Raw genomic sequence first — 13,100 nt, forward strand, 5'->3', positions numbered from 1 at the left:
ACAGTGAGCAACCTCCTTTGCTTTATCACCTTGCAGCCTGCCAGAGCTTGTGTGATAGAGAACAAGGGTAGCAGTGACACCCAGTGGAGAAATAGACAACAGCTCTCTTCTCCCTAAAGACACGCATTGGCCTGCCCTCTGCTTCACCAGAATTCTGAACAGATCCCATCTTCCTGTGCCTGGGCTTGAGTGCTGTCCACGGTTCTGACATCCTAGGGTTGGGGGAAGGACAAGCTGGACTGGAGGGCAATGGAAGGGCCTGACGTCTGACGTCTGCTGTCTCAGGGGCCTCAAGGCCACAGTTCACACAGTTGCTAATCACACTTGACTTCCCAACCCTCTAGTGCTGTTTCCCTGAGCCCAGACCCAAGGCCTGGCTTTTGTCAAAGGGCCTATTCTTCTTCCATCCTGCAAGGAGAAGGCAAGGAGAGAAAAGATATTTTTCTCAATCTACAAAGCCATATTAACTTATATCAGAAATCTAAAAGAGAACTTTAGCTTCGAGGTTTAGTTCAAGCACAGCTGGTAATGAGCATTCCTTCCTTCTTGGCATGCTCCCTGTCTCCCAGCCACTGACCATTCCACACGTTACAGAGCACTTACCATCACTTAGTATGTTTTGAGCATCGTGCCAGGTGATGAGTACATCCTAGTGAGCAAAAACAGACACATAGGTCCCTGTCTGTGTGGAACTCATTGTCTAATGTGGGAGACAGACATAATTAAGACTTATACAGATCAATATATAATTTCAACTGTGATCAGTGCTATGGAAGTGAGATGAATGATGCTGTGAGACTCGGTGTTAAAAGACAGTGGCTCAGACCAAAGTGACAGTGAAGATGGACAGAACTGAGTGGAACAAAGAGATACTGGAAGGTAAAATCAACATAACTTGATGATGGATTGGGCATGGGGGTGAAGCAGGGCTCAAGGTGCCTGCCCTGAGGGTGCACACATCAGTCCTTGGATGGTAGCTGGAAGGAGAGGAGAACCACTTCTCCTGCTGCCCAGGCTAGAGTTCCAGTCGCTGTGGTCCCATCTTATTCAAGGACTGTTGGATCAGATGCTTACAAGCAGAGAGAGAAAGTGGAGACAAGAGAGAAGGACGCTCATGCTGCACGTACATGACCCTGTGGGGCTAGCTTTGTTTCCTTCCATCCCTCCATCTGTGGTGGAGTGGCCCCTGGCTGGGGCTCCCTCCTGATAGGGCAGAATCCCACTAGGTGCTGACCTGACTCTGGGGAGAGTAGACATGGGAAATGTGGGACTGGGTGACCTCCTCATTCCCCTCCCAGCTCTGCCCAAGTGGTGATGAAGCAGGGGTCCCTTCCTGTGCTGAAGTTCATACTCTTGGCAGGCAGGGCAGCGGGCTTTGTGGGGCCATGTTGCCCATGAAGGAGGGAGGGAAGCCCACTATCCATGCCCGGCTCCAAAGTGCCTCTCCCAGGACCAGGCCCCTTCTCTCCACCTTCCAGGTACTACCCAGGGAGGTGGCCCCACACATGAGGAGGCCTGGCGCTGGGGAGGTACTTGCGGCTTATGGACAAGGCTGACCTGGGGACACGGAGCCACCTTCCTGACCCACTCTGTGCCCTGATAACTGGGGCTGTCAGAGGTAATGTTCTTAAGATGGACCACGCCCTGATCTCCAGGGCCCCCAAGGCCTGAGCAGCTGGCCAGGGGGCAGTGTGGGTCACGCAGAGGCCAGGTTACCAATTTAGCATTGTTAGTTGGGGCTGGGAACAGTAAGAGGAGGGCGCTGGATGTGGCACAGACATGAGATTCAGGTCTGCTTTCTTGCACCCAATTTTTTCCAACATCTTACAGCCCTCCAAGCCAGCTTCTCATATCAGAGGCCAGGGTCCCCACATGGTGTCCATAAAACACCCTCAGTCGCCCCACAAAAGTGGGCTTCGCTCCCTGGAGCAGCCTTCTGACCTCTCCCACTCATGTCCTGCCCCAGCAACCTCACTGCTCCCTCCCTTGCAACCAGGTTCCCAGCAGGCATCTGGGCCTTGAGCAGGGGTCACCAGCAGCAGGCCTCACCTCATTGCTCATCCCTGAAACCTCTCTTTCTCCCTTTTATGCCCAACAATGGGTTACCCGGACTTCACTTGCCTCAATAACAGTAAGACAACGTGCACAGACCTCGCTCCCATAGCCAATCGATGCCTTTAATTGAATGGTAAGACAGCTTCATGGTGATAGTGGGTGTAGAGGAGGAGGAGTATATGACTGGAAAATGGCTGGAATAGGTACCTGACTCTGCTCTCAGTGGCACTTATCATCTATTAAGAGGGGCTGGGAAAAGCAGTGAAGGGACATGTCACAAGAGAAAGTGCCTTTCCCCTAGACCAGCGAAGACTAGGGGAGGAGCCCCCACACTCTCCTAGGGGTAAGAGGCAGCATTTGTGTCTGAAGAGCAGGACGGCGAGTAGATGCACAGCCGGGGAGCAGCCCCTCTCAACCCAGCCCCAGGTCTACTCCGTTCTCATCCAGATCACTCATATTCCCTTCCTTCCTTCCTCTTTCTTTGCAGCAGTTCCAGGGATGCCTCCTCAGGCCAACAGGCAGGCCAGAGTCTCCCCCAACGGAACCTGCACCAACCAACACGCAGCCACCTGCTCCAGGAGCTGAGGGGCCTGCCCCTGCTGCTCACGCCTCAGAAAATACTCATCCCCAAGAGCCGCCTGCATCTGAGCTCCCCTGGGAGAGCTGGGAGGAGCAGCAGCAAGATGCCCATCTCCCTGGGCTCCTGCCGTGCTCCTCTGAGCACAGCAGAGGTGTCCTGGAGCACGCTGCCCTCATGGGAGTCATCCCAACCCCAGCGTCTGTGGTGAGCATGGCATGGCAGGAAAGGGGAACTGTCACCAACTCACAGCCATCTGTCCTGTCTTCTCCATGCTCCCTAGACCCCATCCCGACCTTTTCTAGTGTGGGCTGGAAAGCCCAGGCCAGGATTCTAACTGCAAGCTCTGCCCCTGTCAGCGGCTCTCACTGTGCCCTCAGAAAGATCTTTCTAACTCACTACATCCTGTTTATCACTGTGTCATCAGAAAGGTCTTTCTCCATATCCAATTTCTTAACAAAACTAGACTTAGGAAGGAAAAGAATGTCCTGAGAAGGCTGAGTTTACAGCAAGGACTAATGAGGTATTGGATGACTCTCTGTTCCTATAAGTCTTTAGGAAGAGGACAGGCTGCCTGCCATTGAATAGGAGCACCTGGGGACAGCACAACTCTGAGGACAGCCCACTCATAATATTTGCAGGGTCCAGGGCACAAGCACACATGGAGGCCTACCCACCTTGCATCCACTTATTGAAAGGTTATAAGTCAAGTTAGCAAACTGTGAAATAAGTATGTTCTATCATCCTGCCCTGACAAGTGCACCCTCATAGCAACCTGCTAGCCGGCTGGCATTTAGAATTCCCTCACTCCTTGGATTCTGTGCTCAAATGCGGTGGCACAGAGAGAGCAGGCCTCAGCTCACAGCCCTGCTTTCCTCACTTGGCTCCACCACACAAGATAAGAGCCTTGGGTGCACGCTAGTGGATGCCCAGTCTGCACACCCAAGCCCTGTACACCCCTCCTCCATGAACATCTGCCCTTGGCCACTCCTTGGCTGGGCCTAGGGGTAGACACCTGGGGAAATGGCCTGCACAGGCTCTGCAAGTGACCATTTGGGCAGGAAGGCCAGGGTGTTGGAATAAGAGTGTGGTCCTGGAAAGAGGGCTGTAGCTCCAGGTCAGATGTCCCCTTGGACCCATAGACTCCTTGCCACATGCGGGGAGGGCATACCCAGAAGAGGACTAGAGTGGATCCCTCTAGCCAGGCCTAAAGGTGGTCCTGGGCACTTCAACCACTCACTCTGTCCTCTATTGACAAGTGATCAGAAGGTGGCCCTTTGAGCCTTGGAAATGGTGCCTTTATGTTCTCCTGTCCATGTTCTCCCTCTCACCCCTGTGCTCCAATGCTCTATCAGTCAGACTCCCACCAGGAGACAAAGGGCACAATCAGATTAGATAATTTGCAAAGGTAGAGATGGAATATAAGGCAACCACAATGGATATGTAGTAACCCAGAGATAGTAAGAGTGGAGGAGCCATTTCGACTCTTAGGTCCAAGGACTAGGGGAGTGAAGAGATACTGGAACCCAGGAGGAGAGAGTCATGTGGAAAAGGATGATTTGCAAAGTGCAGGGACCTTGGTTGAGGGATATAACCAAGCTAAGGTGCCTCCCAGGTAGGGAGCCAGGAAATTAAAGATCATGGCCTCACTCTCCTTCCTCCCTCTAATTTCCTACTGGTGCTCTTCATGGGCCAAACTCAACCAAGGCCAGACGGCACAGGAAGTTGATGTAGCCCATAAAGGTCGGCCTCCTGGGGCTGAGCATAGGATAGAGAGGGGTGAAGGTGGGTCTTGAAGGGAAACAGAAAATATCCGGCACAGACACTAAATAATGACTCGGATAGAAATGATCAGTAACAGGAGATGAAAGGTGGGTATTTATGAAGAGAATTTGCTCTCATGACCAATTAAAACTGAAGTCTTGATAAAAATGAATGTGTGTGTTTAGTGTTGTGCACCACAGTGATTAGACATAACTGGCATGCAGCTTGCATAGATAATGCTACACCATGGTTTCCCAATTCCAAAAGGTCAAGAGTCTGCCCAAAGACACCCAGCTAACTGTAAGACTCAGACTAGAATCCAGGTCCACTTCCCAGTCCACAGCTTTTCCCACATCCCTCTCCAGTACTGACAAGTGAAGTAACAAACAGGGTAGGGAGCAGAACAGGTTGGGGAAAGATGCAACCAGGTTTCATGCATGTTTCGTGTGAAAGGACACTGGACATCTGCATGGAAATAGCCAGTCAGCAACTGAACATGCAAGACAATACCCATAGAGAAAAATTTCTTACATGCTCCCTATGCTTGAGCACCACACCCAGATGTGGGAGAGGTCTACACTTTCTCTCAACAGAAGCCGGCTCAGGAAGAATGTGGCTTCCCGGGAAGGTGTCCAAATGAAGGCCAGGAAGCTACATTCTAGGAAGGAGCATCCCACCATTTCCTTTTTGCACCTACTTGCTTAACCCGCTGACTACTCCCCCACACATCCTGTGCCTTTGCCCTATGGTCAGCACATGGAGGGGGCTACTGCCGTTTCCTTAGTTCATCTAAAACCCAACAATGAGTAGTATACACCTATAATGACCAGATTGAAAATGAGACATCATACAACTGAGATAGGCAAATGAGAAGAAAATTAAAGGCATGATGCAAACCAGCAGCGATATTGGACACTATAGTGGAAATCATACATGGTTTTCCACTGAAATGTCATCTGATCTGAGCATACACACCAGCAAGAAGTGAATTTTCCTGAATCTCTGACATAAAGACTACTCCAGAGAGCGGTTCTCAGTCTGTGACTTAGCTCAGCCCCCCAACGAACACCAGCTAGGCTCATCTTGAACTGAGTTGATCTGAATGGGAAAAGAGTCATCTTTCTCATCATTACTGGTAGAATTCTTTTCTTTTTTTATTATTTTATTTAGGTCATAATAGTTTATAACATTGTGAAATTTCAGGTGCACATCATTATTTGTCACTCACCATATATATGTGGCACTTTACCCCTTAAGACCCCACACCCTTCCCCTCTGGTAACCACTAAACTGTCCTTTTTGCCCATGTGTTTGTTTACCTTCCACATGAGTGAAATCATGCGATGTCTGTCTTTCTCTGTCTGGCTTATTTCACTTAACATAATACCCTCAAGGTCCATCCATGTTATTGCAAATGGGATGATTTTGTCTTTCCTTATGGGTGAGGAGTATTCCATTGTATGTATATACCACGTCTTCTTTGTCCATTCTTCAGTTGATGGGCACTTGGGTTGCTTCCACATCTTGACTATTGTGAGTAATGCTGCAATGAACATACGGGTGTGTAAGTTTCTTTTGATTGTTGATTTCAAGTTCTTTGGATAAATACCCAGAATTGGGACAGCTGGATCACATGCTATTTCTATTTTTAATTTTTTGAGAAATCTCCATACTGTTTTCCATAGTGGCTGCACCAGTTTGCATTCTCACCAGCAGTGTATGAGGGTTCCCTTTTCTCCACATCCTCTCCAACATTTGTTAATTTTTGTCTTGGTAATTATAGCCATTTTGACAGGTGTAAGGTGATATCTCATTGTAGTTTTGATTTGCATTTCCCTGATGATGAGTGGTGTTGAACATCTCTTCATGTGCCTGTTGGACAGCTGTATATCTTCTTTGGCAAAATGTCTGTTCATATCCTCTGCCCATTTTTTGATTGGGTTGTTTTTTGTTGTTCTTGTTGAGTTGTATCAGTTCTTTATATATTTTGGAAATTAACCCCTTGTCAGATATATTATTTTCAAATATTTTCTCTCAGTTAGTGGGTCGAATTTTCATTTTGTTCCTGGTTTCCTTTACCTTAGAGAAGATCTTTAGCCTGATGAAGTCCCACTTCTTCATTTTTTTCTTGATTCCCTTGCCTGAGTAGACAGGGTATTCGAAAAGATCCTTCTAAGACCAATCTCAAAGAATGCATGGCCTATATTTCTTCTAGGAGTTTTATGGTTTCAGGTCTTACCCTCAAGTCTTTAATTCATTATGAGTACATTTTTGTGTATAGTGAACGTTAATAGTCTACTTTTATTCTTTTGCATGTGGCTGTCCAGTTTTCCCCACACTATTTATTGAAGAGACTTTCCTTTCTCCACTGCGTGTCCTTGGCTCCTTTGTCAAAGATTAGCTGTCCATAGATGTGTGGTTTTATTTCTGTGTTTTCTGTTCTGTTCCATTGATGTGTGTCTGTTTTGTACCAGTATGATGCTGTTTGATTACTACAGCTTTGTACTATATTTTGAAGTCAGGGATTGGGATGTCTTCAGCTTTGTTCTTTTCTTCTCAGGATTGCTTTGGCTATTCGGGGTCTTTTGTTGCCCCATATGAATTTTAGGATTCTTTGTTCTATTTCCATGAAAAGTGTCATTGGGATTCTGACTGGGATTGCATTGACTCTGTAGATTGCTTTAGGCAGTATGAACATTATACCTATGTCCATTCTTGCAATCCATATGCATGAAATATCTTTCCATTTCTGTATGTCATCATCAATTTGTTTCAATAATGTCTTATAGTTTTCAGCATATAGGCCTTTTATCTCCTTGGTTAAATTTATTCCTGGATATTTTATTCTTTCTGTTGCAATTGTAAATGGGGCTGCATTCTTTAATTCTCTTTCTGTTACTTCATTATTAGCGTATAGAAATGCAATTGATTTTTTAAAGTTTATTTTGTACGCTGCACTTTTGCTGTAGTTGATTATTTTTAATAGCTTTCAGATGGATTCTTTAGGGTTTTCTATATACATAATCACGTCATCTGCAAACAGAGAAAGTTTCACTTCTTCCTTGCCAATTTGGATACCAAGCATTTCTTTTTCTTGCCTAATTTTTCTGGCCAAAACCTCCAGTACTGGTGCTGGACCTCCCAGAGGAAGTGGAAGGAGGTAAAGGGATCTCATCTCCTTCCCAAATGGCACTGTGAACCAGGGCACAGGAACACACACAGCTCTAAGAGGGGGGAGGGGCAGCTTTCTCTGGGAACACCTTTGTGCTCCAAGTTCCCTCACAGCCCAGAGGAAAGCCCCACAGAGAGGTGGCTAAGCTATTTCAGGGGTGTCTCCATTAAGCCAGAACTGCAGGAGAGCACATAGCAAGGGCAGAGTGAGAATGCCCCAGAGATCAAGCACAAAAGAAAGTGCCCCTCACCCTGCCACTGCTCTAGCTCAGTCAGCCAGAGCACCCATGCATAGGTAAGAAAAGCAGCAGCTGTGAGCAAGTGAATCAGAAATCACAGATGGGACCTGTCAGCATAGATTCTAAGATCAGGCACAGACATGAGGGGTCACAGCAGACTCGGGCTACACAGGTCTTGTCCCCCACCCAGTGGCAGCAGATGGAAGATGCAACCAGACACTATCACTATGTGAAGGCACAAATCTGTGCCAAAACAGTAGGAAGAAATATATTAATACTACAGACCACAAGAAAAATGACAAGCACCCAGAAATCAACCATGAAGGCACTGAAAATTGTAACCTAAATGACAGAGAATTCAAATTAGCTATCATAAAAAAATCTCTATGATTTACAAGAAAATACACATAGATAGTTCAATGAAATCTGGAACAAAATTAATGAATAGAGGGAGTTCTTCACAAAAGAAATCGAAATTATGAGGAAAACCAATCAGAAACATTGCAGATATAAAACAAAATAGGAGAGATAAAGAAAAATCTGGAGTCTCTGAATAACAGAGCTGATATTATAGAGGACAGAATAAGCAGTCTGGAGGACGGAAATAATGAAATGCTTCAGATGGAAGAGGAGAGAGAATTAAGACTAAACAGAAATGGAGAAATTCTCTGAGAAATATCCAACTCAATTAGGAAATGCAACATAAGGATTACAGGTATTCAAGAGGGAGAAGAAAAGGAGAATGGTGCAGAAACCTTGTTCTGAGAAGTAATAGCTGAGAACTTCCAAAACCTGGGGAATGAGCTGGAATTACATGTAAATGAAGTAATAGAACACCTAATTACATCAATGTAAAAAGACTTTCTCTAAGGCATATAGTAGTAAACCTGACAAAAGTCAATGACAAAGAAAAAATATTAAGGGCAGCAAGGCAGAAGAAAATAACCTACAAAGGAGCCCTATCAGGCTTTCAGCAAATTTCTCCACAGAAACCTAACATGCTAGGAGAGAGTGAAATGATATATTCAAAATTCCAAAAGAGAAAAGTTTTCAGACAGAATATTCTATCCAGTGAAAATATCCTTCAGATACAATGGAGAAATAAAACCTTTCCCAGATAAACAAAAGTTAAGGGAGTTCACAAGCACAAGACTCCCACTACTGGAAATGCTCAAGAAGGCCCTCATAGCTGGAAAAAAAGAAAGGGTTTACAAAGCCTTGAGCAAGGAGAGAAATAGGTAGACAAAATCAGAAAATTGCAGCTATCTGTCAGAACAGGTTAGCAAACCCTTAACTTAATAATGTTATTATCAAAACAGTTAACAATAACATTAAAGATAAAAGGAAAGAAAACATCCAAAATAAATATGATCTTGTCATTTTAACCACAAACTCAAGACACAACAATAACTTAAAACAGAAGAGGAAGGGATGGAATCGGCTTAGCCTAAGGATATAAGAGGCTATCAGAAAATAGACTACCTCATCCATGAGATTTTTTTTCTACAAACCTCATGGTCATCAATAAATAAATAATAAGAACAGAGACACAATCATAAATGAACAGAAAACTGAAAAAAAAATCATAGAGAATTACCAAATTGAATTGGTAGTCTAAAATGCACAGGAAGACAAACAAGGGAAATGCAGAACAACCAGAAATGGAGTGAAGAAATGGCAGCATTAAGCCCTCATATATCAATAATCACTCTAAAAGTAAATAGATTGAATTCTGCAATCAAAAGACACAGAGTCGGGGGATGGATTAAAAAAAACAAGGCCCAACAATATGCTACATCCAGGAAACACATCTCAGCCCTAAGGACAAGCAATGGCTCAGAATGAAGGGATGGGAGATGATACTCCAAGCTAATGGCAAAAAAGAATAAAAGACCAGGAGTAACAGGTAATGAGAAACAAACAAGGGCAAAATATAATGATAAAAGGGTCATTCCACCAAGATGACATGACGTTTATGAACATATATGCAGCCAACACGGGAGCACCAAAGTACATAAAGCAACTATTAACAGACCTAAAGGGAGAAACTAACAACAGCACAATAACAGTAGAGGACCTCAACACCCCACTTACATCAATGAATAGATCATCTAGACAGAAATTCAACAAGGAAATAGCGGAATTAAAGGAAAAACTAGACAAGATGGATGTAATACATATGTATAGAACACTCCATCCAAAAACAGCAAAATACACATTTTTCTCAAGTACGCATGGAACATTCTCAAAGATAGACCATATGTTGGGAAACAAGGCAAGTCTCAATAAATTTAAGATTGAAATCATATCAAGCATCTTTTCTGACTAGAATGCTATGAAACTAGAAATCAACTACAAAAAAAAGTTGGGAAGGTGACAAATATGTGGAGACTAAACAATGTGCAACTGAACAACCAATTGGTCATTGAAGAAATTAAAAGAGAAATCAGAAAATATCTAGAGACAAATGAAAGTGAAAATACATCATACCAACTCATATGGGATGCAGCAAAAATGGTCCTAAGAGGGAAATTCATAGCAGTACAGGCCCACAATAACACACAAGAAAAATCTCAAATAAGAAATCTTAAACTACACCTAGCAGACCTAGTAAAAGAAGAACAAACAAAGCCCAAAGTCAGCAGAAGGAGGGAAATATTAAAAATTAGAGCAGAAATCAATGAAATTGAAACAAAGAAACAAAAAACAGTAGAAAGGATCAAAGAAACAAGAGCTGTTTCTTTGAGGAGATAAATAAAATTGGCAAACCCTTAGCCAGACTCACTAAAAAAAAAGAGAAGGCTCAAACAAATAAAATTAGAAATGAGAGAGGAGATTACAACAGATACCACAGAAATACAAAGGATTATATGAGAATACAATGAAAACCTATATGGCACCAAATTGGACAATCTAGAAGAAATAGATAAATTCTTAGACTCACACAACTTGCCAAAACTGAATCTAGAAGAAATAGAGAATCTGAATAGACCAATCACAAGTAAATAGATTGAAAGAGTGATCAAAAACCTTCCAAAAAACAAAAGTCCAGGACCAGATGGCTTCTCTGGAGAATTCCACCAAACTTTCAAAAGAGATTTAATACCTATCCTTCTCAAACCATTCCAAGTTGTTGAAGAAGATGAAACATATCCTACCACATTTTACGAGGCCAACATCACACTGATCTCAAAGCCAGATGAGGACAACACAAAGAAGTAAAATTACAGGCCAATATTTCTGATGAACATAGATGCAAAAATTCTCAACAAAATATCAGCAAATGAAATATAGTAATACATTAAAAAGATTATACACCATGATCAAGACAGATTTATGCTAGGGATGCAGGGATGGTTCCACATCTACAAATCAATCAATGTGATACACCACATTAATAAAATGAGGAATAAAAACCAAATGATCATCTCAACAGATGCTGAAAAGCATTTGACAAGATCCAACATTCATTTATGATAAAAACTCTGAATAAAATGGGTATAGAAGGAAAGCACCTCAACATACTAAAGGTCAAATATGACAAATCCACAGCCAACATCATACTCAACAGGGAAAAACAGAAAAACATCCCTCTGAGAACAGGAACAAGAAAAGAGTGCCCACTCTCACCACTCTTATTCAACATAGTACTGGAGGTTTCGGTCAGAGCAACTGGCAAGAAAAAGAAATAAAAGGAATACAGATAGGAAATGAAGAAGTGAAACTCTCACTGCTTCCAGACAACATGATTCTATATATAGAAAATCCTAAAGAATCCATCGGAAAACTATTAGAAATAATCAACAACTGCAGCAAAGTTGCAGGGGACAACATCAACTTACAAAAATCAGTTGCATTTCTATTCTCTAATAAATGAACTAACAGAAAGAGAACTCAAGAATACAGTCCCATTTACAATAGCAAGAAAACGAATAAAATACCTAGGAATAAATTTAACCAAGAAGGTGAAAGACCTGTACAATGAAAACTATAAGACATTACTGAAAGAAATCAATGATGACATAAAGAAATGGAAATATATCCTACGCACATTGATTGGAAGAATAAATATAGTTAAAATGTCCATATATTTTATAGCAATCTACAGATTCAATGCAATCCCAATCAGAATCCAAATGACATTCTTCATGGAAATAGAACAAAGAATCCTAAAATTCATATGGGGCAACAAAAGACCCTGAATCGCTAAAGCAATCTTGAGAAAAAAGAACAAAGCTGGAGGCATCACAATCCCTGACTTCAAAATGTACTACAAAGCTACAGTAATCAAAACAGCATGGTACTAGTACAAAAACAGACACACAGATCAATGGAACAGAATTGAAAGCCCAGAAGTAAAACCACGCACTACAGACAGCTAATCTTTGACAAAGAAGCTAAGAATATACAACAGAGAAAGGAAAGTCTCCCCCATAAATGGTGTTGGGAAAACTGGACAGCCACATGCCAAAGAATGAAAGTAGACCATTATCTTTCACCAGGCACAAAAATTAACTCAAAATGGATCAAAGACTTGAAGGTAAGACTGAAACCATAAAACTCCTAGAAGAAAATATAGGTAGTATACCCTTTGACATCGGTTTTAGAAGAATCTCTTTGAATACCATGACTACTCAGACTAGGAAAACAAGAGAAAAAATAAACAAGTGGGACTTCATCAGAGGTTCTACAAGGCAAAGGAAACCAGGAACAAAATGAAAAGACAGGGGCTGGCCCCATGGCCAAGTGGTTAAGTTCACACGCACCATTTTGGTGGCCCAGGATTTTGCCTGTTCAGGTCCTGGGCACAAACCTAGCAGCACTCATCAAGCCATGCTGAGGTGGCATCCCACACAGCAGAACTAGAAGTACCTACAACTAGCATATACAACTATGTACTGGGGGGCTTTGGGGAGAACAAGAAAAAAAAACCGAAAGACAACCCACCACCTGAGAGAAAATATTTGAAAATAATATATCTGACCAAAGGTTAATCTCCAAAATATATAAGGAACTCACACAACTCAACAACAAAGAAACAAACAACCCAAACAAAACATGGTCAGAGGAAATTAACAGACATTTTTCCAAGGGAGGTATTCAGATGGCCAACAGGCACATGAAAAGATGTTCAACATCACTAATCATCAGGGAAATGCAAATCAAAACTACAATGAGATATCACCTTACACCTGTCAGAATGGCTATAATTACCAAGACAAAAGAGAACAAATGTTGGAGAGGATGTGGAGAAAAGGGAATCCTCATACACTGCTGGCGGGAATGCAGACTGG

Source organism: Equus asinus, chromosome 1 (assembly GCF_041296235.1).
Source record: "Equus asinus isolate D_3611 breed Donkey chromosome 1, EquAss-T2T_v2, whole genome shotgun sequence".
Taxonomy (NCBI): Eukaryota; Metazoa; Chordata; class Mammalia; order Perissodactyla; family Equidae; genus Equus; species Equus asinus.